At 42.9% G+C, this 25,620-nt stretch overlaps 1 protein-coding gene across 1 annotated transcript in view; it reads left to right on the plus strand.

The window, feature by feature from the left end:
• Positions 1 to 25,620, plus strand: part of CSRNP3 (cysteine and serine rich nuclear protein 3) — a 171,734-nt gene that overhangs the window by 43,736 nt on the left and 102,378 nt on the right. The window contains exon 2 of the mRNA XM_065561785.1: positions 19,044 to 19,214. The gene's annotated coding sequence lies outside the window, so the exon portion shown is untranslated. The remainder of the gene's footprint in view (positions 1 to 19,043; positions 19,215 to 25,620) is intronic.

A 25,620-nucleotide genomic window follows, 5' to 3' on the forward strand; every position in this document is an offset into this window, starting at 1 on the left:
TAATGAGGGAGAAATTATAAGAGATACTTCTTGAGGCAGAGCAAGCCACCCTGCACTAAAAGGTAGTGGATTCTGGTAACAGAGCCCAAAAATTCAAAAAATGGAGGGGTAAGAGCTGAAGGGCTCTGAGATGCCAGGGGCATTGTCAAAAGAACCAGGAGATTTGGAACCCTGTGTAGACCAGACTTTGCAGGACCTGACCAGCAGAGAAGATTCTGCAGGACTGATCTGACAGTGGCACAGATTTAACTCTGCAGGACCTACTTGGTGCTGCTGCTTGCTTTGCTGGACTGAAGCATACAGGCAGAGAGAGCCTCCTAGTGGATACTTGGCCACCATGATATCCAATTGGGTTCATGAATAAGGATTAAGTGGGTAGGAACTTAGTTTTTAGTCCTTGACTAGCCAGGCAAATTAACTAAGACAGTGGAGCTGGGTATAACTCTCATACATTGTTTGTTTGGGATTTCTAATTTTATTTTATTTAAATATATGGTTTTGTATTTTTCCAAATAAACGTTTTTTGTGGTTTCATATCATAGAGGACAAGAGCGTGCTTGAGAATGGGGAAGAAACTCCTGGAAACATACGTGACCAGGGAGATCAAATTTTAGTTGGTTAGAGCTGAAAGTGGAAGTATGGTCCTTGTGAGGGCTTGCGCCACACATTTAATTTTATTAGAAAGGGTCCCCTAAACTTATAGAACCTGGCTCTTGTTACTGTCATCAGCGCCTGGCAGAGAAACTGCAAATAGTTTCCCCTCCCCACACCCACCCCAAGTAGTAGTAATAGAATTTCCACTACTTAAGAAAAAATTGAATAGTACTTTTCACAGTAATACATTTCAGGGCAAATGTTGATAGGGTTTGTGCTGTTAAATAGGGCAGCTAGGCCTGAAGAAGCAAAGTGCAAATGGTGCTTGCACCCACTGAACATGTAGACACAAAGTTCTGCCTGGACTGAGGGTATATGAGGAGAAAGGTAAGGCCAATAAAATGCACCCTGTGTAGATTTCTCAGTGGAATCAACCTGATGAAATGGTATATGGAGACTTAAGTGTGCACCTGAAATTGTGCCCATAAATCCCTTACCAGGGGAGCAGCCAATACCAGCTGCTATGCATTGTCTCATTATCCTGGATATTTAACAAAGATGTGACATATACAGACTAAATCTCACAGCAGCATAATTCCTGTGTACATATGGGTCAATATGAGGCACAGAAGACAGATGCACAGAAAGGAGGCATCCTTTAGGTTTCTTGGCTGGCAAAGACCCCAACCATTGCCCTTGAGTGCCCTCCCACATGCCCACTCGGAAATTACAGGCCAAAGTTTAGCTTTAAGATCAGGCTTCTGCAGGTAGTTTTCCAGATTAACAGGCTTGACACTCAAACTGGACCTCTGAGGAGTTTCAAGGGGATCTGACAAGTCAGACACACAGAGTCATGATTTATCCTTGGCAGTTAGTTGCAATCACCCTGGTTAATATCTGCATGCCCCTGGGAGTCTTGGCCACAGGATTCTTTCAGAATCAGAAAGCCATTGGCACTGCCACAGTGATAAGCAATTCTGTACCTGTGGTCTGCATAGAAAAGTCCCTAAGTGCAATTTTCTTGCTCTGTATATATTCTACTAGTGAAGCCATTAGAGCCTAAGTCAGGGAACTGATGCTTGTAAGTAGAGCTGCCAGTTACAGCAGAACAGTGTTAGGCCATGTCTACACTAGCACTTATGTCAGCAAAACTTTTATCACTCAGGGGTGTGAACAAAACAGGTTTTACCGGCATAAGCACTCGTGTCCACAGCACTATGTCAGCAGGAGATGCTTTCCTGCTGACATATCTAGCACTGCTTGTTGAGCTGGTTTTATTATATCGACAGGAGAGCTCTCTCCTGTTGGCATAATGTGGCTACACGAGCAACAATGGCACATTGTTGGTAAGCTTCTAAGTGTAGACATGGCCTTAGTGAACATTCATTTAAATTCCAAACAGCTGTTGAATCCGGGTTCTTGCACCTTCATTATTTGCAAGCATTCATACAAATGGATTTTTGTTCGCATTAATGTTTATCCCCTTACATGAATGCTCATTTTCGCATGCAACAAGGTTATTTGTGTGTAAACAAGTATAGTTATCTTTTTTTTTTTCCTTTCTATTCATTGTTCACTACTTTCTTGCTTAAAAGGTTTCAGTCACCTAATCAGGGAGCAAAACAATACAATATGATTTTGGTAACCAATCATGCACTTTGATTAATGAATAGTCAAGGTAAATCGTTCACAATCATGCCTATCAGCTGAAATTTGTTCACATAAACAGTTCATTAAGTAATTACCTGTTGCAAATAGATTTGTAAAAATCAAATTTAGTTTGCAAACAAGAAAAAGACCTAAATTCAAAATGAATATTATTCACACTAAATCCAAATATCTTTGCTTGTGAGCATCAGTATTCATGATTTAATTGAAATTACCCTCTAAGTCTCCCTAGTTTATGACACATGCTGACTAGCCAGAGGGTGGGTGTTGTTTCTGATGGGTACTTTGTGGTAACGTTTTATATGTAACATCTACTTCTTGCATCCTCTTGTTAGTAATAGGATTCATTTGTAAAAAGAACTGATTATTGTTTGGAAACAAATATGTATATCTTTTAGAGACAATATCTACTTTTGCACTCATCCCAGGTGATACAACTGAGACCAAGGCACAGTGCCATACTTGGTGGCTCATAGATTAAATCTTTGTGGAGTGCCTCTGTTTTTTTTTTTATTTTACTCTCTGGATATCTGTCTATCTAGCTTTTTATTAAGACACTCATCCTCTTGATATCTGAGAGGAATAAACACTAAACAGGATCTAGCAAGTGGATGAGGGAGGAAATTGTTGGATTTTTTTTCTCTCAAAGCGTGTATGATGGGATCCCTAGGGTACAACCTGGAACTGGGCTATTGTTGTGCCCTTTTAACTCTCCAGCCTGGGCTGTCTCTCACAATGCTTTGCTAGTGACAAGCAGCAAACCCCTCTAGGTGCTGCTATCACTCAGTACAACAGCATGTGGGGCCCCACACCCAGCTAGATTGCATGAATGTTCCCAAAACCACTCATGAATCACACAGAGAAAGGTACCAACCCCAGCTCCCCCGCCTTGTACCTTAGAGCTGTACTGTCTTGCCCTGGTCAGAAGCCTGACCAGTGTAAGTTTATTACTTGAGATTATCCCAAGCGCTTCAACAAAACACATTGTCTTAGGTAAAATATAAAACATATTAACTACAGAAAGATACATTTTTAATGATTATAAGTGGTAGGCATAAAAGGTCTGAGATAGTTAGTTACCAAAGAAAATAAAAGGTAAGCACACAGTCTAAATCTTCAACCTTATTACACTAGTCAGTATTTAGATCTAGCAGTTTTCTCATCCCACTGGATGTTACAGTTCTTAATATACAGGCTTCTCTCTCTCTCTCTCTCTCTCTCTCTCTCAAACCTGGGACCAGTCTCCTCAGTTGAAGTCTTCATTTTCTCGGTGTTCTTGTTGTTTACAGTGTAGGTGGGAGAGGAGAAAGGCCAAAGGCATGATGCTACTGTCCCTTATTATGTGCCTGGAAAACACTACCCAGACATATCCTGGTGGGCTTTGCTGAGTTACAGGATTGAGCAATCCTCCTGGTGTGGTCTTGTGCAATGGAGTCCTAGCGTTGAGCAGTCCCCATTGTGTGGTGCTTGGGCAGCCCTCTTACAGTATTGTAAATCCCTTGTTTACAACTCTCCTGCTGATTAATGGTCATTGAACACCCTCCTGGGAGTGGTTTGCCTCCTTTGTATGTCCCTAGCAAACTTACAGCATATTTCAGTAACAACCATATTGCAGAATCTCATAACTTGATACACACTAACGATACACATATTTTGAAAACAATGGTTTCAGCAAATCGTGACCTTTCATATAATATTTTCAATGGCATAGAATTTATAAAACATATAATTACATGACAGTGGTGAATATGGGGGTTCCAGGATGCTGCTTTGAGGTACAGTGTTACCCAGTGTGTTCCCGAGCTTTTCTTCTTTCTGAGCTTCAGTCAAAGATTAGATGAAAATCTTACTATAGGAATCAAAGCACAATAGTATATAATTTATCTTTTCATATTTATTGTTGTTTATGTTATGGCTATTTTATATGGGATGTATCTGAGGTTTGTTTCTTCATAAATATATTCCATAACTTTCAGTCTGTGGGATTGGTCTATTTCAAATGTGATATTGCGTGAACAGTGTGCTACAGGGTTCAGTTTTGCAGAGAAGTCATTTATTTTCAAATTATGATTAGGAAGAAAGTGTCATTTGAGTCCACGCCTTTGTCACTGCATGAGGATTTTGTTCTTACTGTCACATTCCAGTCTGTTATCTGGTCTTTTAGGTATCTTTTATCACCTTTCAAAGCAATGTCTGGAGTGGAAGACAGGAGAGGTTTTTACTTCTTCCTGTGCAGCACAACTGACACAGCTGATCTTTGTGGTTTTTAATTTCTCCGCTGGTGCCAGTGAAGTACCAGAGGTTTACCTTTCTAGAGTTGTTTTTTCTAGGGTTAGTTTTGAATTGCAACATCCAGAGATGACACCATAATGAACAAAAAGCTTCTTTAGGGACCTTCAGTATAACACTTTATCTCCTTCAAAATCTGTTCAGTAATTCCCACAAAGCTTTTCGGATCTTTCACTGTTATTCAGAGGTATAGTCTTTCCAAAGAAACACTACAATGAAATGGTTATTATGGTCTAACAAATTTTCCAGCCTTCCCAGGTGTGGAAGAGGATCAGTACAGACAGTGTTCTATTATACATGATCTTTCTCTTGGGTTCCTGGTGTAGATGGGCCTTGATTATATGTTTAATTTCAATATTTACTGGTTTACAAGGGATATTTTATAATCAAGTGTTTAAAATGTTTTCTTTGAGCTCTCTAAATTTATGGTGGTTGACAGTTACCTGGCACTGGAAGGGATGAGCCTGTTTCCATGAAGGTCTGCAGACTCTTACTTTGACTGTCAGTGCGGTCATGCAGCTAGACAACTGGCTAAATGATAACTGCAAGACTAGTTTCTTCAGACTGGAGGAAAATTAAGGTTGGTAGAAAAACCTTTTCTTCTCTCAGCAGGCTACCCTCAAACCCTTCTGCTGCAGCAAGTTGCCAATTCCTCTGAGAATCCCTATCTATGCCCAGCAACTGGTGTTTGATTTACAGCTCACAGCAGTGAATACATGTGGTTGGAATTGCCTGTGTTAATTTTGCTGCCTCTATTTTTACCTTTGGTTGTTCCTGTTGTGTATCAGTGCCATGTTAAGGTGGTTAGTAGTGTGATGCTGGTGGCACTGTGAGCGCTTTAATGAGGAGTGGCATGGAATACATCAGCAAACATGGAAGACCCTAGTGCCAGCTTGTTGTTCAGCTGTGAGTCAGCAGGCTGCTGGCTCAAACCAGGAAACGGCTTAACAATTAGACACTTATTAAATAACTATGCAAAAGAGTCATATTGTCAACTTTCCCCTTTCTTTGGCTACAGTAATATGCATTGAACTTCCTCGCATTTTCCCCCCTCCCACTAACACTGCTGATTTGATGCAGCAGATCCCTGGCTGCCCCACTCAGCTGCCCCAGTGTGTGCCAATGGAAGCTAGAATGGAGTGGGGGCCTAACTGGGAATCGGGGGTGCTGAGCCTCAGTCTTTTGATTTCAGTATCTCTATCCATGTCACATATCTGTTTTCCACAAGCATTGTGGTATTTTCATGTTACTGGGAACAGTCTTTTGCCTCTGTACAGTGGGTGCTGTGAGGAAATGTAGCGGCCTGCTTCTGTTTCTTCAGGGTGTACTTGTTGCTATGATACATCTGTGCATGGTTTGGGTCTCTATGACCTGTTATGATGTGATTACAGGCATGTCTTTATTATCCATGACACATGTCATGAATTGCTCATGTTTCAGTGATGGTCAGAGCATTTTGTAGTTCCTGTGCCTTTTGGTCCATGTTATCTAACAGGAGTTCCACCTCTATATATCTTGCTTTCTGTCCATGTGGCCCTTACTTTCTCTGCCACTGTTCTATACTTTGGGCAATGATCAGTTCGTGGGTGGTCAGACCTAGTGTTATGCTCATACAAGGCACACGGGATCTTTATAGAGAAAGGTAAATACACACAGCGTTTATTGAGAATACCACAGTTAGCATATGCTTTTTAGACAGACAGACAGACACACACACACACACACACACACACACACACACACACCTGCAGTGATGTTTATAGTTACCAGTCCCGAGTCTGGATCAATCAATCTAGTGGCCAGCCAGATTGGTCGCAGAGGGAAGCGGGGTTCTATCGGTCGCGATCTTATGCTCCTGGAGTGTGGCAAGACGAACCCAAAGTCCTATGGCAAAGCACCCTGTTCTTATAGGTTTTCTTCTCTGTTGAAGCCTATGGATTTTGCTGGGTCATTTTCTGACCGGTTACTTCTAAATTGGTGTAAACATTCCAATACACCTCTGAGAGGGTCATCCTGTCCTTTGTTCCGATTTAATCAATTGTCTTTAGGGGTGCCAGCCTTTACCTCAGTTGTCAATCTGCCCTTCATTATGGATGCGTGTTGATGATTCTTTGATGTCCTTTAAGTTTCTTCACTCCTTCTTCCTTGACTGGCTATAACAATGGCCTTCACACCTTATCTTTTTCTAATGCATACATTCCTCATTCATACAAACAGTAGTATTTTATATTGAGCAACAGGGCATTGCAAATTAAACCTGTCTAAGTTTTACAATCAATAACCAAGACAATTTACATTGAGACCCAGGCCTTCAATGTTCCTCTAATCTACTTAACATAGACACAATAGAGAATCCTGTCTCTTACTTCCTAATTTGTAATACATATAGGAAACCATAGTAGCTTTATAACTTATTCTAAAACAAAACAAAACAAAACAAAAAAAAAATAATGGAGATATCCCATCTCCTAGAACTGGAAGGGACCTTGAAAGGTCATCAAGTCCAGCCCCCTGCTTTCACTAGCAGGACCAAGTACTGATTTTGCCCCAGATTCCCAAGTGGCCCCCTCAAGGATTGAACTCACAACCCTGGGTTTAGCAGGCCAATGCTCAAACCACTGAGCTATCCCTCCCCCCCAGGATGATCATAATTAGTCATAAGGATTGTTCTGGTCTGTCATTCCTTTCTGCTATTCAAAACAGGGTGGCTGACCAGATGAAATCAAATCATACATTAATTCTCATAGTACATTATAAAATCCAGCTCCTACACTAGTGGTTGGAGCCAAAGGTCAGAACCGAAGATAGCATGAGGTACCAAACCGTAGTTTAGAGCTGGAGACAGAGTCCAGTGCCAAGGCAGGGATCAGAGTCTGAGACGAAGTGAGGTGCAAAGCCAAAGGTCAGAGCATCGGGGTAAGGCACAGGAGCAAGGACCTGGAGTAAGGCAGGAAAGCAGGAACTGGGAATAGATAAGGGTCTGGGACTAGGAGTACAGGAACTGGGAGCAGACTGGGAGTTGGGAACTAGAATCAGGCAGGACTCAAGGATCAGGTAAGCCAGAGGGGTTCATAGTAGCAGCCAGCCTGAGATTCCTCTAGTTGCTCAGACAACTTCCTGTTCTACTTCCTGGTTTATATAGAGCTCCTCAGACAATCCGGGGTACTGGATGTTTCCCCCCATTAGGAGCTTTGGGGATAAGGCCATCTGCAAGCTAGCACTTCACTGGTTCCTTTCTCTGGTTGCTCAGGTGAGCTGCTTGGTGTTAATCATGCCCTGAGTACTGCCTGGGACCCGTGGGCCTGGGTTTGAGGCCTGCAATCCCTTACACTCTGTACCCACTCAAGTGTGTGTCCTGCAGGGCCTGGTATCAGTCCCTAAGTTACATGCTATCAAGAGAATGGATATCACAACCTTTGTGGCTCCACTGCTGAATATGTAGTGTTTGTCTGCTGTTTAGCCCTGGTGGCTACTTATCTCCTGCCACAGCATATCATATTTTGAGAGAGAAAGGCCTTGTTTCTTGTCAGACACCCTTTGTTGGATGTATGGTCTTGTATTACTGTGTGTTTTATAACTTCCCTCCCACTGAAAGCTTTGGATCCTGTTAAGGTGCTAGAAAATATTATTATAAGCAGTAATATGGCTGCAGTGTATTGGATGGTAGACATAGAATCATAGAATATCAGGGTTGGAAGGGACCTCAGGAAGTCATCTAGTCCAACCCCCTGCTCAAAGCAGGACCCGTTCCCAACTAAATCATCCCAGCCAGGGCTTTGTCAAGCCTGACCTTAAAAACCTCTAAGGAAGGAGATTCTACCACCTCCCTAGGCAACCCATTCCAGTGCTTCACCACTCTCCTAGTGAAAAAGTTTTTCCTAATATCCAACCTAAACCTCCCCCACTGCAACTTGAGACCATCACTGCTTGTTCTGTCATTTGGTACCACTGAGAACAGTCTAGATCCATCCTCTTTGGAACCCCCTTTCAGGTAGTTGAAAGCAGCTATCAAATCCCCCCTCATTCTTCTCTTCTGCAGACTAAACAATCCCAGTTCCCTCAGCCTCTCCTCATAAGTCATGTGCTCCAGACCCTAATCATTTTTGTTGCCCTCCGCTGGACTCTTCCCATTTTTTCCACATCCTTCTTGTAGTGTGGAGTCCAAAACTGGACACAGTACTCCAGGTGAGGCCTCACCAATGTTGAATGGAGGGGAATGAGCACGTCCCTCTATCTGCTGGCAATGCCCCTACTTCTACAGCCCAAAATGCCATTAGCCTTCTTGGCAACAAGGGCACACTGTTGACTCATATCCAGCTTCTCATCCACTGTAACCCCTAGGTCTTTTTCAGCAGAACTGCTGCCTAGCCATTCGGTCCCTAGTCTGTAACAGTGAACAGGACTCTGCACTTGTCCTTGTTGAACCTCATCAGGTTTCTTTTGGCCCAATCCTCTAATTTGTCTAGGTCCCTCTGTATCCTATCCCTACCCTCTAGCGTATCTACCACTCTTCCCACTTTAGTGTAATCTGCAAACTTACTGAGAATGCAGTCCACGCCACCCTCCATATCATTAATGAAGATATTGAACAAAACCGGCCCCAGGACCGACCCTTGGGGCACTCCGCTTGAAACCAGCTGCCAACTAGACATGGAGCCATTGATCACTACCCGTTGAGCCTGACGATCTAGCCAACTTTCTATCCACCTTATAGTCCATTCATCCAGCCCATACTTCTTTAACTTGCCGGCAAGAATACTGTGGGAGACCATATCAAAAGCTTTGCTAAAATCAAGGAATAACACATTCACTGCTGTCCCTTCATCCACAGACCCAGTTATCTCCTCATAGAAGGCAATTAGATTAGTCAGGCATGACTTGCCATTGGTGAATCCATACTGACTGTTCCTGATCACTTTCCTCTCCTCTAAGTGCTTCAGAATTGATTCCTTGAGGACCTGCTCCATGATTTTTGCAGGGACTGAGGTGAGGCTGACTGGCCTGTAGTTCCTCGGATCCTCCTCCTTCCCTTTTCTAAAGATGGGCATTACATTAGCCTTTTTCCAGTCATCCGGGACCTCCCCCCATCGCCATGAGTTTTCAAAGATCATGGCCAATGGCTCTGCAATCACATCCGCCAACTCCTTTAGCACCTTCGGATGCAGTGCATCTGGCCCAATGGATTTGTGCTCGTCCAGCTTTTCTAAATAGTCCCAAATCACTTCTTTCTCCACAGAGGGCTGGTCACCTCCTCCCCAGGCTGTGCTGCCCAGTGCAGCAGTCTGGGAGCTGACCTTGTTCGTGAAGACAGAGGCAAAAAAAGCATTGAGTACATTAACTTTTTCCACATCCTCTGTCACTAAGTTGCCTCCCTCATTCAGTAAGGGGCCTACACTTTCCTTGACTTTCTTCTTGTTGCTAACAAGGTTTCTTCTTGTTGCTAACAAGAAGAAACCTTTACCTGAAGAAACCCTTCTTGTTACTCTTAACATCTCTTGCTAGCTGCAACTCCAAGTGTGATTTGGCCTCCCTGATTTCACTCCTGCATGCCTGAGCAATAGTTTTATAATCCTCCATGGTCATTTGTCCAATCTTCCACTTCTTGTAAGCTTCTTTTTTGTGTTTAAGATCAGCAAGGATTTCACTGTTAAGCCAGGCTGGTCGCCTGCCATATTTACTATTCTTTCTACACATCGGGATACTTTGTTCCTGCAACCTCTATAAGGATTCTTTAAAATACAGCCAGCTCTCCTGGACTTCTTTCCCCCTCATGTTATTCTCCCAGGGGATCCTGCCCATCAGTTCCCTGAGGGAGTCAAAGTCTGCTTTTCTGAAGTCCAGGGTCCATATTCGGCTGCTCTCCTTTCTTCCTTGTGTCTGGATCCTGAACTCTACCATCTCATGGTCACTGCCTCCCAGGTTCCCATCATCTTTTGCTTCCCCTACTAAATCTTCCCGGTTTGTGAGCAGCAGGTCAAGAAAAGCTCTGCCCCTAGTTGGTTCCTCCAGCACTTGCACCAGGAAATTGTCCCTTACACTTTCCAAAACCTTCCTGGATTATCTGTGCACTGCTGTATTTCTCTCCCAGCAGATATAAGGGTGATTAAAGTCTCCCATGAGAACCAGGGCCTGCCATCTAGTAACTTCTGCTAGTTGCCAGAAAACCTCGTCCACCTCATCCCCCTGGTCTGGTGGTCTATAGCAGACTCCCACCACGACATCACCCTTGTTGCTCACACTTCTAAACTTAATCCATAGACTCTCAGGTTTTTCTGCAGTTTCATACCGGAGCTCTGAGCAGTCATACTCCTCTCTTACATACAATGCAACTCCCCCACCTTTTCTGCCCTGCCTGTCCTTCCTGAACAGTTTATATCCATCCATGACAGTACTCCAGTCATGTGAGTTATCCCACCAAGTGTCTGTTATTCCAATCACATCAGAGTTCCTTGACTGTGCCAGGACTTCCAGTTCTCCCTGCTTGTTTCCCAGGCTGCTTGCATTTGTGTATAGGCACTTAAGATAACTCACTGATTTGTACCGCTTTCTCAGTATGAGACAGTAGTCCTCCCCTCTTGCACTCTCCTGCTTGTGCTTCCTCCCGGTATCCCATTTCCCCACTTACCTCAGGGCTTTGGTCTTCTTCCCCCCATGAACCTAGTTTAAAGCCCTCCTCACTGGGTTAGCCAGCCTGCTTGTGAAGATGCTCTTCCCTCTCTTTGTTAGGTGGAGCCCGTCTCTGCCTAGCATTCTTCCTTCTTGGAACAGCATCCTATGGTCGAAGAATCCAAAGCCTTCTTTCCGACACCAACTGCATAGCCATTTGTTGACTTCCATGATTTGATGGTCTCTACACAGGCCTCTTCCTTGCACAGGGAGGATGGACGAGAACACCAAATATCCCAGTTCTCCCAGTTTCTTCTCCCAGCCTATACACAAGTGCAAGAAGCCTGGGAAACAAGCAGGGAGAACTGGAAGCCCAACAAGAGGAAATATTCAGAGCAATTTCTCAGAATGATCCTCCAAGTTCTCATAGAAAGAAAGAAGTGGAGACTCTCAAGGGTGATACCACCTACCCTGTTAGCGTGCATAGTCATGTCAACATCACCTCATGGTCAATGGTATTGAAGGCAGCTGACAGTTCTAACAGGGACCCTGATCTTCATTCATCACCATTACCAGAAGGATGGGAACAAATGATGCGGCTAGATTCTCACTGTAACATATCAAGGGAGACTATGCCAGGCTGGGGAAGATGCTTAAGGAAATCAAGGCTCAGGTGATCTTCAGTGGGATTCTGCCTGTTCCTAGAGAAGGGCAACAAAAGTGTGACAAGATTATGGCGATCAACAGATGGCTCAGGCAGTGGTGCTACAAGGAGGGCTTTGGGATGTATGGCCACTGGGAAGCATTCATGGACAGAGGACTGTTCTCTCGGGATGGACTTCACCTGAGTAAGGAGGGAAATAGACTTCTAGGATGGAGGCTGGCGCAACTGATGAAGAGAGCTTTAAACTAGAAATTTGGGGGAGATGGTTGGGAAATGTCCAGGTAATCTCCACGCTGGAATTTAACATTGAGAAGGAAGAAAACATAGTAAGAAAGGATACAGCCGTGGGTATGAGAATGGACGTAAGGAGGAAGGGTTCTGTAGATACCAGTCTAATAGGTGACACTGGCGGTAGAATGTCTGTGCCTAATCGGGTAAAGGATGTCAGTGAAGCCAAACGGCAAAAATTAAGCTGTTTGTACACTAATGTGAGGAGCCTAGGTAATAAAATGGAGGAACTAGAGCTACTGGTGCAGGAAGTGAAACCGGATATTATAGGGATAACAGAAACATGGTGGAATAGTAGTCGTGACTGGAGTACAGGTATTGAAGGCTATGTGCTGTTTAGGAAAGACAGAAATAAAGGCAAAGGTGGTGGAGTAGCATTGTATATCAATGATGAGGTAGACGGTAAAGAAATAAGAAGTGATGGAATGGAGAAGACAGTCTGTCTGGGCAAAAATCGCATTGGGAAAGAAAGCTACTAGAGCCTCCCCTGAGATACTGCTTGGGGTGTGCTACAGACCGCCGGGATCCAATTTGGATATGGATGGAGACCTCTTTAATCTTTTAAATGAAGTAAACACTAATGGGAATTCTGTGATCATGGGAGACTTTAACTTCCCAGATATAGACTGGAGGACAAGTGCTAGTAATAATAATAGGGCTCAGATTTTCCTGGATGTGATAGCTGATGGATTCCTTCACCAAGTAGTTGAAGAACCAACAAGAGGGGATGCCATTTTAGATTTGGTTTTGGTGAGTAGTGAGGACCTCATAGAAGAAATGGTTGTAGGGGACAACCTTGGTTCGAGCGATCATGAGCTAATTCAGTTCAAACTAGATGGAAGGATAAACAAAAATAGATCTGGGACTAGGGTTTTTGATTTTAAAAGGGCTAACTTTAAAGAATTAAGGAAATTAGTTAGGGAAGTGGATTGGACTGAAGAACTTGTGGATCTAAAGGCGGAGGAGGCCTAGAATTACTTCAAGTCAAAGTTGCAGAAACTATCAGAAGCCTGTATCCCAAGAAAGGGGAAAAAATTCATAGGCAGGAGTTGTAGACCAAGCTGGATGAGCAAGCATGGTGATTAAGAAAAAGCAGAAAGCCTACAAGGAGTGGAAGATGGGAGGGATTAGCAAGGAAAGCTACCTTATTGAAGCCAGAACATGCAGGGATAAAGTGAGAGTCCAAAAGCCATGTAGAGTTGGACCTTGCAAAGGGAATTAAAACCAATAGTAGAAGGTTCTATAGCCATATAAATAAGAAAACAAAGAGAGAAGAAGTGGGACCACTAAACACTGAGGATGGAGTGGAGGTTAAGGATAATCAAGGGATGGCCCAATATCTAAACAAATACTTTGCCTCAGTCTTTAATGAGGCACTTAGGGATAATGGTAGGATGACAAATGAGGAGATGGAGGTAGATATTACCGCATCCGAGGTAGAAGCCAAACTTGAACAGCTTAATGGGATTAAATTGGGTGGCCCAGATAATCTTCATCCAAGAATATTAAAGGAACTTGCACATGAAATTGCAAGCCCATTAGCAAGAATTTTTAATGAATCAGTAAACTCAGGTGTTGTACCATAGTTCCTATTTTTAAGAAGGGGAAAAAACAGGATCCGAGTAACTATAGGCCTGTTAGTTTGACATCTGTAGTATGCAAGGTCTTGGAAAAATTTTTGAAGGAGAAAGTAATTAAGGACATTGAGGTCAATGGTAATTGGGACAAAATACAACATGGTTTTACAAAAGGTAGACCGTGCCAAACCAACCTGATCTCCTTCTTTGAGAAGGCAACTGATTTTTTTAGACAAAGGAGATGCAGTGGATCTAATTTACCTCGATTTTCAGTAAGGCATTTGTTACGGTTCCACATGGGGAATTATAAGCTAAATTGGAAAAGGTGGGGATCAATATGAAAATTGAAAGGTGGATAAGGAACTGGTTAAAGGGGTCATACTGAAAGGTGAAGTGTCAGGCTGGAAGGAGGTTACTAGTGGAGTTCCTCAGGGATCGGTTTTGGGACCAATCTTATTTAATCTTTTTATTACTGACCTGGCACAAAAAGTGGGAATGTGCTAATAAAGTTTGCTGTTGACACAAAGCTGGGAGGTATTGCTAATACAGAGAAGGACCGGGATATCATACAGGAAGAGCTGGATGACCTTGTAAACTGGAGTAATAGTAATAGGATGAAATTTAATAGTGAAAAGTGCAAGGTCATGCATTTAGGGATTAATAACAAGAATTTTGGTTATAAATTGAGAACAGTTGGAAATAACAGAGGAGGAGAAAGACCTTGGAGTATTGGTTGATCACAGGATGACTATGAGCCGCCAATGTGATATGGTCATTAAAAAAGCGAATGCGGTCTTGGGATGCATCAGGCGAGGTATTTCCAGTAAAGATAAGGAGGTGTTAGTACTGTTATACAAGGCACTGGTGAGACCTCATCTGGAATATTGTGTGCAGTTCTGGTCTCCCATGTTTAAGAAGGATGAATTCAAACTGGAACAGGTACAGAGAAGGGCTACTAGGATGATCCGAGGAATGGAAAACCTGTCTTATGAAAGGAGACTCAAAGAGCTTGGCTTGTTTAGCCTAACCAAAAGAAGGCTGAGGGGAGATATGATTGCTCTTTATAAATATATCAGAGGGATAAATATCAGGGAGGGAGAGGAATTATTCAAGCTTAGTACCAATGTGGACACAAGAACAAATGGATATAAACTGGAGATTAGGAAGTTTAGACTTGAAATTAGACGAAAGTTTCTAACCATTAGAGGAGTGAAGTTCTGGAACAGCCTTCCAAGGGGAGTAGTGGGGGCAAAAGACATATCTGGCTTCAAGACTAAGCTTGATAAGTTTATGGAGGGGATGGTATGATGGGGTAGCCTAATTTTGGCAATTAATTGATCTTTGATTATTAGCAGGTAAATATGCCCAATGGTCTGTGAGGGATGTTAGATGGGGTGGGATCTGAGTTACTACAGAGAATTCTTTCCTGGGTGCTGGCTAGTGAGTCTTGCCCACATGCTCAGGGTTTAGCTGATCGCCATATTTGGGGTCGGGAAGGAATTTTTCTCCAGGGCAGATTGGCAGAGGCCCTGGAGGTTTTTCGCCTTCCTCTGCAGCGTGGGGCACGGGTCACTTGCTGGAGGATTCTCTGCACCTTGAGGTCTTTAAACCAGTATTTGAGGACTTCAATAACTCAGGCATAGGTTAGGGATTTGTTACAGGAGTGGGTGGGTGAGATTCTGTGGCCTGCGTTGTGCAGGAGGTCAGACTAGATGATCATAATGGTCCCTTCTGACCTTAAAGTCTATGAGTCTCTGAGGATATCCTCCACAATATATCCATGTAGCTTCTGTACCACCATCTTGACTGCATTGTTACAACAACCTTTTCAGTAACTTTCCCAAGAAAAAGAGAGATTCAAGACAAAACAATGAACAGCTGTCAGTTTTATAGAAGCAAACATCTTGCCTTCCTCATGAGTAGGGTGACCAGATGTCCCTTTTTTAAAGGGACAGTCCCGTTTTTTGGGACTTTTTCTTATATAGGCACCTAAACCCCCCACCCCGTCCTGTTTTTTCACAGTTGCTATCTGGTCACCCTACTCCTGGGAGGTGTTGACAATCCACTTCAATAAAGGCACCAACACCTCCAAACAGGAGTAATATGAATCTAACTTGCAGATCATTGCTCAAAGGTCCTCCAGAACCTAATGGAGCAAAACTAGTTTCAGTTTAAGCTGAAATGACTGTATCCACTCTTTGAAATGGCTCTGTTGCCATGAAGGCATGATGCTCAGTCCAGCTGAAAGCAATCTTTGCAGAGATATTCAAAAATTCTTCTCAGTGAGAAATACTCATTTCTGTTACCATTTGTAAACATCCCAGATTCCACTGCTGCTTACCACCTGGAACAGTTCTATTGATGTGTCCGATGCCTGTATTAGTCATCTAGCCATCATATTGTATAATTTGTAGCAGGGCATGTCTGATAAATGGGTATTTATCTGGAGATAATCCTGGGCTGTGTGAAATTCAGATCTGAGGTTTCTAATACCTCACAGTTTAAGGATACTTAGAGCTGGGGGTTTGGTATGCCTCATCCCTCTTGATTATGATAGAGGTCTGATTTTTGGGTTTGGATTTTGAAGCCTTTTCTACTTACACCCTAGGGGTGTGTTTGATTCTGAGGTATTGGTTTGACCCGTGTCTAGTTGAAACAATAAACAGCTTACTTTGTCAGCCTTTCTCAGCATTCTCCTGTCTATTCTTAGAGATAGTTGAACGTGAGTGTTTTCTTCCTCACACTCCAGCTGCTCCTTTTACTCTCTTGTACAGCCATAATCCTTTGGCTTTGATATTGCAGTCTGTTGCTATGGAAATCATTGTGATTTCACAAATTCGGTGCAGTAAGCACTGCAGGAGGTAGTGGGAAAAGATGGTTTGCAAGGGAGATATTTGGGGGAGGGTGAAGGTCCTGTATGTGCCTCCCAGGATCCCCCTTTTTCCTCTGTTTTTTACTCCTGATTGTTTTAATGAGTGACTCTCTGAGACCCATTGTGCAGCTCTTAAATCTGCCGCAGAGTTCACTGTAAAATGATGCAAGGTGCTATATCCCCTGTGTGGTGGGGCGATGACTCACCAACACGGCACCTCCTGCTGGTTGTCCAGGGAATTAGGTATTTTCCAGCTCCGGAGTGCCCTCTGCTGGCTGATGTCTTGCCTGCCGCTGGCCCCCATGTCCCTCCCGGACCCCGGTGCCCTTTGTCCAGGGGTTCTGCCCACCACAGTACCCCCTCTGTCTGGATCTCCCTTCCCAGGGAAACCCCCAACCCCCTATCCCCACCTTGCCTCAGTGGCTACTGCCAGTCATCATCTAGCCCCTGTTCCCTGGGGCAGACTGCAGTCTATAAACCACTCATCATCGGCAAGGGGGGTTGGACCAGCTGCCTCTGCCTATATCTGGACTGCCCCTCTGCAGCCCTAGTACCCTTTTGTGGGCCCTTAGCTCGGCCTGCAGCCTGGGGCTTTGCTAGGCTGGAGCTCCCCAGCTCCCTCTGCCCTTCCCCAGCAGTGCTCCACCTCAGGTACCCTGCTCAGCTGCCAGGCAGCCAGGTCCTTCTCTCTCAAAGAGCTAGAGAGAGTGACTTCTCCAGCTCCTGACCCACTGCCCTCTTATAAGGGCCAGCTGGGTCCTGACTGAGCTGGCCACAGCTGCACTGCTTCCATAATTAGTCCAGCTTTTCCAGTTGCCGCCCTCTCCAGGGCTGCTTTTAACCCCTGTTTACTGCGGTGGGGCAGCTGCCCCACCACACCCTGTCCCAAGAGTAAGCATGAAATGCTTTCTCTGCGGTTTCTGCTAGCCTGCTCTTGGACCAGGGAGGAATTAGATCTGGGTTTTGAATCAGGGTGTGTCATGTTTGGGACATGTGTCCAGCCTGGAGAAATCCCTTTGAAGAAAACAGATCTTTGATAAACAGAAAAGGGAAAAGGAGAACCATGACAAACAGGTTCATGTGTATACAATTCACATATAATTTGTAAGGGTCCATCTTTAGTATAATCTGTAAGGACAGTGTATAAAGCACTTCTATTATGAGGATCAGTTCAGGAAATCCCTTGTTTTTAGCATTATATTGCATTAATTCCAGATCCAAACTAAAAAGAATTTCCCAAATCAGACATGTCCATAGATATAAAATCTCCACCTTGCAAAGGCAGAATTAATTTTACTAGGGAATTTTAATGACAAGACAAATCAGATGGGTTAGAAGTTAGCTGTAATTGTTAACTTCTACACAGTACAAGCAAGTGGCACTCAAACGTCTGAAATTCTTTCCTACTTTGAAAGCATCAAAGAAATTGCTTCTTATCTGCTACTTACAGTTGATTTTCCACTGATCAATGTAGGAAAAGGGTAAATACATCTGCAACACTGAAATTAATGACTTATGGGAAATCATTTTAGATCCACTTCATAAAATGACCACTATTGGTGGTCATGAGTAAACCTGAATTCCATTGTAATGCACATTTGTAAATAAAGGAGTAGGCAAGGTACTAAATATTTTGCTTTTTAAAAAATATAAAAAGTAATCCGATCAGCCTTTTTTAATCTTATGCATAGGGCCTGAAATACCACTTGTGCTTGTTAATGAAAAATCATGTATTATCTGGAATAAATGTACTTGATTCTTCATTTAATGTTTCTGTGTACTGGGCAAATTCAAACCTGGTGTAAAAGGGTACCCAGATATTGACTTCTGCTAGGTTACATCATTTTATTCCAGCTCTGAATTTGTCCCTTTATGTTTTAAGAATTATGCACTACTTTTTTCTGTGCAAAAGTTTAATTCTAGAGCTTTGCCTGTGCTGATAGAATTTAATTCTTTCATTAAAGAGGGTATAGAAACTTATGTAATGATGTCCATGAGATAGATCAGTGTTTCCCAAACTTGGGATGCTGCTTGTGTAAGGAAAGCCCCTGGAGGGCTGGGCCGGTTTGTTTACCTGCCCTGGCCACGGTTTGCTGCTCCAGGCCAATGGGAGCTGCTGGAAGTGTGTCCCTCAGCCCGTGCTGCTTCCAGCAGCTCTCATTGGCCTGGAGCGGCGAACTGTGGCCAGTGGGTGCCGCGATCGGCCGGAACTGCGGACACGGCAGGTAAACAAACTGGCCCGGCCCTCCAGGGGTTTTCCCTACACAAGCGGCGTCCCAAGTTTGGGAAACACTGTGATAGATAATACATTTTTAAAATCTTCTCTGGTCAGTTTAACAAGTCTCAGTATGCTGTCATTCAACTGGACATAGTAGCCAAGTTTGTGTCTGAAAACTTGCCTAAAAAAAAATTACATTGGAGACCTTGATTGCATAGTCAGCGGTCAAATATTTCAAATGCTTCATTGCTCCTGTTCCTGTTCCAGGTACATGTGACAGCATTGCAGCTATGAGTGGAATTTTAAAGAGGAAGTTTGAAGAAGTTGACGGCTCCTCACCCTGCTCTTCTGTACAGGAATCAGACAATGAAGTTTCTAGCAGTAAAAGTGCTGATAGTGCCAATAGTGTCAGTCCATCCACTTCGAATCATTTTACCCGTAAGTACTAAAGTCATATATAAGGCGCAAAAAGGAACAATGTATGGGCTTAAAAGGATTCAACTGTTTTTTTTTTTTATGATTTTTGACTGACTATCAATGTTTGTTTCAAGTAATTTTATCAACTGAAATGTTTATGTTAGTAGGACAAAAAAATTGCCCAATCCTTCCAATGGTAGGTATTTATTCAACAACTAGAAATTGAGATTCAGAAGTTAAATCAGGTTACATAATAATGTCTTATCTGATTGTTAGAGAGAATGCAACATAGATTTTTTTCCCCTCTGAAGATTTCCAATGTTGTTGAAGAACAAATTTCTATTTATTTGTTCATTTTTGTATGAAGAAATCAGCAATTATTGAAATATACAGATGTAAAAGTAAAGCTGATGTCCAGTGCACCTGCTTAATCCATGTCTGGATTTGACCTACTCAGTCCATAGGAGTGAGTGCAGGCTGCTCCAGCTTCTGTGGTAGTTTAGCTGCTCCTGTACTGTGAGCCAGTACAGAGGAAGCTTATAGAGACTCCTGCCCCTCCTCCATCCCCTATGGACAAAGTGCACCTACAGGAGTTAACCAAGAGAGTGGTGTCTACACTCCCTTGATTGCAGTTGTGTTTGGTCCTTGTATGAGGCATGAAAAGGAAGGGAACTTTTCTTGAAACCTTCCCCCATACTTCCCACTTGTGACCCAGTCATAATATGAACATGAACAAGTTAATTTACAATGCTGTTTTTCTTAGGATTTATTCTCAAATAATGTAGAAAAGGCATGAAAGGCTGAACTTGCATGAGCCTCCTGAATCCACACACAACCACATGTTCATCATGTTTCAGAATTTGAAAGTGGAAGGCAGCTTAGGTGAAAGTGATCATAAAATGACAGAGTTCATGATTCTAAGGAACGGTAAGAGGGAAAATAGCAGAATAAAGATAATGGATTTCAGGAAGGTGTACATTAGCAAACTCGGGGAGTTGGTAGGTAAGATCCCATGGGAATCAAGTTTAAGGGGAAAACAGTTCGAGAGAGTGGGTAGTTTTTCAAAAAGACATCATTAAAGACACGAGCAAACTATTTTACTGCGTAGGAAAGATAGGAAGTATGGCAAGAGACCACCCTGGTTTAACCAGGAGATCTTCAATGATCTGAAACTCAAAAAAAGAGTCCTACAAAAAGTGGAAACTAGGTCAAATTGCAAAGAATGAATATAAAAAAAAAAAAAACCCACAAGCATGGAGGAACAAAATTAGAATGGCCAAGGCAGAAAATGAGATTAAACTAGATAGAGACATAAAGGGTAACAAGGAAACATTCTACAAATACATTAGAAGCAAGATGACGACCAAGGACATGATAGGCCTGTTACTCAGTGGGGGGGGGGGGGAGGGGACATAACAGAAAATGTGGAAATGGCAGAAGTGCTAAATGCCTTTGTTTCAATTTTCACCAGAAAGGTTTCTAGCAGATCGGTCCTGCATCCAGTTCTGTTCAATATCTTCATCATTGATTTAGACAGTGGCATAGAGAGGACACTTATAAAGTTTGTGGATGATTCCAAGCTGAGAGAGGTTGCAAGTGCTTTGGAGAGTTGGATTAAAATTCAAATGATCTGGACAAACTGGAGAAATAGTCTGAAGTAAATAGGATGAAATTCAATAAGGAAAAATGCAAAGTACTCCATTTAGGAAGGAACAATTGCACACATACCAAATGGGAAGTGACTGCCTAAGAAGCAGCGGCGTATTATCGCCAAGACCAACAAGGCCTAGGCCTAGGGCAGCAAATTTGCCGGGGTGGCAAATTTGCTCTTGCCCCCTCCTTAATTCCACTCCTTCCCCAAATCCCTGGCCCGTCTCCTGCCCCAGGCGTGCCGCGCTTCCCTCCTTCCACTTCCCTCCCAAGCTTGCCGCGCTGGGAGGGAGGGAGAAGCGAGTTGCAGCGCCCTCGAAGGAGGCGGAGCAGAGGTAAGCTAGGGGAGTGGGCGCGGGGAGTAACGGGGGGCTGGGAACTGCTCCCCGGCCCGCCCCAGCTCACCTCTGCTCCACCACCACCGCCATCCCCCGAGCGCGCCGCAACTCCCCTTCTCCCCCCTCCCTCCCAGGCTTGCCACGTGAAAGTGCTGGGAGGGAGGGAGGAGAAGCGAGTAGCGGCGCGTTTGGGGGATAGCGGAGATGAGTTGGGGCCGGCGGGCACGGGGAGTAACTCTGGGGGTGGGGGGGGGGGGGCAGGGAACCACTCACTGCCCTAGCTCACCCCTGCTCCATTGCCACCATCCCCCGAGCGCGCCACAACTCCCCTTCTCCCCCCATCCCTCCCCGGCTTGCCACGGGGAAGCGGGGGGAGGGGGGACCACAATTTTTTGACGGCCTAGGGGCGGCAAATTTGTTAATCCGCCCCTGCTAGGAAGAAGTACTGTGGAAAGGGATCTGGGGGTCATAGTGGATCACAAGCTAAATGAGAGTCAACAGTGTCAGACTGTTGCGAAAAAAGTTAACATAATTCTGGGATATATCAGCAGGAGTGTTGTAAGCAAGACACTAGAAGAAGTAATTCTTCCACTCTGCTCCATGCTGATAAGGCCTCAGCTGGAGTACTGTGTCCAGTTCTAGGCACCACATTTCAGGAAAGATGTGGACAAATTGGAAAAAGTCCGGAGGAGAGCAACAAAAACAATTAAAGGTCTAGAAAACCTGACCTATGAAGAAAGTTTAAAAAAATGGGCTTGTTTAGTCTGGAGAAGAGAAGACTGAGGGGGGACATAACAGTTTTCAAGTACATAAAAGGTTGTTACAAGGAGAAGAGTAAAAAATTGTTCTCCTTAACCTCGGAGGATAGGACAAGAAGCAATGGGCTTAAATTGCAGCAAGGGAGGTTTAGGTTGGACATTGGGGTTGTTAAGCACTGGAACAAATTGCCTAGGGAGGTTGTGGAATCTCTGTCATTGGAGGTTTTTAAGAACAGTTTAGACAAACACCAGTCAGGAATGGTCTAGTTATTACTTAGTTCTGCCTTGAGTGCATGGGACTGGTTTAGATGACCTTTTGAGGTCCCTTCCAGTCCTATACTTCTATGGTTCTATGTATAATTTATATTAATGAGTAATAATAGTAATACATTGACTTTTTACTGGCAGCCATTTATGGCTGCCTAGGAAGTGGTGAGCATGGACCTTGGAACAGTCAATACCATATACATTTAAAGGTCAAGCTATTCAGTGCAACCTTTGAAATAGACTTGGAAGTAATAACTAAGTGCGAGTGGAGCAACCTCCTATAGCATTTCTGCTCTAGCCTCTGCCCTGGCTTTGACCGATTTTCAAAAGCACTCAAAGTTGATATGACTCCGCTAAGAGTTTTGCCACGAATCTCAGTGGGAGCAGAGTTAGGTCAATGCTGAGATTTTTGAAAATTTCACCTTTTCTGTTTGCTCCTCAATGAATTCAAAGTGGTGTTGAAGATTTATACAGATTAAAATGGTTTGGGGCCTAGTTATTTGTGAGAACCACCTCAAGCTCATTACCACATAGTGATTGCTTGGGAGGCTCTGAACTCTGCAAGCCCAGTGACAGGGTTTTCTCAGTCTGGAATTCATTCCACTTGACAGTCTGCCAGAGCTTGAATCTAGTGAGTAGGCTTCAGGGCTCGATGAAAGATACATTTGTTGTTTAGCTTTGATTTTATTTTTGGCTTGGGTTCTTAGTTTTTGTTTGTTTCATTCCTGACAAAATGGCAACCTGTTTACTGACACAATTCTGTAGGCAGCAGTACTTTGTTAATTCGATTCATTGTGGGTAATTTTTTAGGGAGATTTTTTTTTTTAATTGTGAAATAAGTGTCTGACTGCTACAGCAATAGACAGTACATATCAATGAAGTAAATCAACCTGTTTAAGTGTTGTGATACTTACATGACTTGCTGTACATGGCATGTGAGATGTGAAGCAAAAGAGAATAAGTAAGTTTTGAACATAAGGAGCCTGGTTCTCTGTTTGCATCTTGCATAGTCATTTGTGGCTGTAAATGCTACAAAATCAAAATAGTAGCATTTTATGCTCACTTTGCACTCAGTTTTCACAGGCGGGAATGATTGCACAAGGTGCGAGGCAGTGTTGAATTAGACCCCAAGTCTGAGAAAAATAGAGACTTTTTATTTTAAAAGGAAGCAAAAATTCTTTTAAAATATTTGAAGAACTTTTGACTGGTTCCCTGCTCTCCACACAGTATGCAGTTTTGGGAAAGCTGAGCTTTTCCTTTCTAAAAACTTGTGATTAGTTAAAGTTTATTGCCCAAATTCTGTTAGTTCCATAGTTTCTAGAAAGAGACTGTCATAGTCAGTCTAGCATAAGTGAGAAATTAAAATGTTTGGGACATTTTCTGAAACAGGTTTTTTGAATATTCTACAAGAACGTTTTTCTTTTCAGTCAGATGCTAGTGGGCTTAGGATTCCCACTTTGTGCTCCCTGCACTCAGTAAATTTTACTTTGCAGTCAGCCATTCAAAACATGAGTATTAAAAAGAATTAACTGTCTATCTCCAAATGTAAGGAGAATGCCACCCTGAGGTCAATAGGACTATTCACCAAGATTAGTCATGTGAGGGAGTTTCATGATTAGGTCCCCTTCTCAGGGGTGCTTAGAGCCATTGAACCAAACTGTAAACCCTGTATATGATGGAAATCACTTCAAGCCAGGGGGTGCTCCTGCACCACCAGCACCCTTAGTTCCAGCACCTATGTCCCTACTAGTAGAATGCAGAGCAGGTCTCTGTATTTTGCCTCTCTGTCATAGCATACACTATACCCACAACAATAGCTCCAACTCTGAGGAGTTGAGAGACGCATTTGCTTTTACCGAGCCCTGAGGCCACTGTTGCTTGTCAAATTCATTCCTCTTCAGCCTAGCTTTATGAAATATATTTATTCTGTACCTGTATTCCCTGAAGTTTAGACTACCACTGTCCATTTGGAGCCAAAATACTATTCATAAAAATCCAAAACAATTCATAGGAATTCAGTTCATTCTTATCAATACACATAGAGATCAGTCAGTTCTCCAAGGGATTGCTGAGACACAGAACAACACTGAAAAGGAAAAACATCTTGCTATGCACTCTTGTTATCCATATCTATACTTAATCATTCCTCGTGAAAGTGAAATGTTAAATATTTTCATATTTGCCAAATTCTTACAAATAGCATCAAATTATTTTCCATTTGCCTGGCAGTGTCTATTGGAGATATGTATGCTTCTTCAAATAATTTGTGAAAAATTTTACGTGCGTAAAAGTTCAGTGAATTCAATAAATAGGTACCATTAAAATTCTATAGGTGTTTCAAATGTGAAGCATTTTTAAGACCTATGTTTGAATTCCACTGGGCTGGAGAGGGGTGGGAAACTTGGAATACTTGCACCTGCCATTGACAAAAATCACAAAATCAAAATCCTGAAGCTAATGCACTTGTATCTCTCAAATGCTTTTGAGATTCATCATGCAAATAAAGCAATCTGATGCTTTCTGACAATTTTAGCATGTACACCTCTATCCCGATATAACACTGTCCTCGGGAGCCAAAAAAATCGTACCCCGTTATAGGTGAAACTGCGTTATATTGATCTTTCTTTGCTCTGCCGGAGTGCGCCGCCCCCCCGCCCCTCCTCTGGAGCGTAGCTTTACCGCGTTCTACCCAAATTCATGTTATATTGGGTCGCGTTATATCGGGGTAGAGGTGTAGTATATGTGCTGAAAACAAGAAAGTTCAATCTGACCTTCGTAAGTGGGTGCCAGTTTGTGTTACTTTTGGCTTATGGATAGAAGTTTAACCATTTCACTGGTGGATCTTAATGCAATCAATGGAACTCTGGGACATCCCCAGACATTTTTAGCCCACTTCATGAGTTGTGCATTTGACGGCTAGAATAATTAAGTAGTTAAACCAGCCGAGGAGGAGGATACATCTCAATGAATAAAATCCCAAATTCTAAGCAGAATGAGGCAGTGAATGTTATGTTTTAAATTAAATATAAAAAGGAGCTTTTACATCATAAGAGATCACCACCACAACAACAAAAGTACATGTATACAATACCTCTTATATGTGTGTCAATAAATTTAAAAACTATCTTTAAAGAATCTTAAAATTATGGGATCTGCAAAATGGGACAGTTTTTTTTTTTAACCAGGTTGTTAATTTCAAGTAAATGTTGTATATAAAAGAAGTAATAAAATAAACCATATTTCGAGTTTTAATTATATTTTTGGTTAGTTGGTTGATTAGATACTGTGATAATGCAGTGTTTATGAATAAATCAGATATTTGGCCTTCATTAGGGCTAAATGCTGCCCTCTGTTTCTGTGTCTGGTTGTGAGCAAATAAGTAAAATTCATGACCTTGAAGGGAGAGGGAGCCCT

Source organism: Chrysemys picta, chromosome 11 (assembly GCF_011386835.1).
Source record: "Chrysemys picta bellii isolate R12L10 chromosome 11, ASM1138683v2, whole genome shotgun sequence".
NCBI classification, from domain to species: domain Eukaryota; kingdom Metazoa; phylum Chordata; order Testudines; family Emydidae; genus Chrysemys; species Chrysemys picta.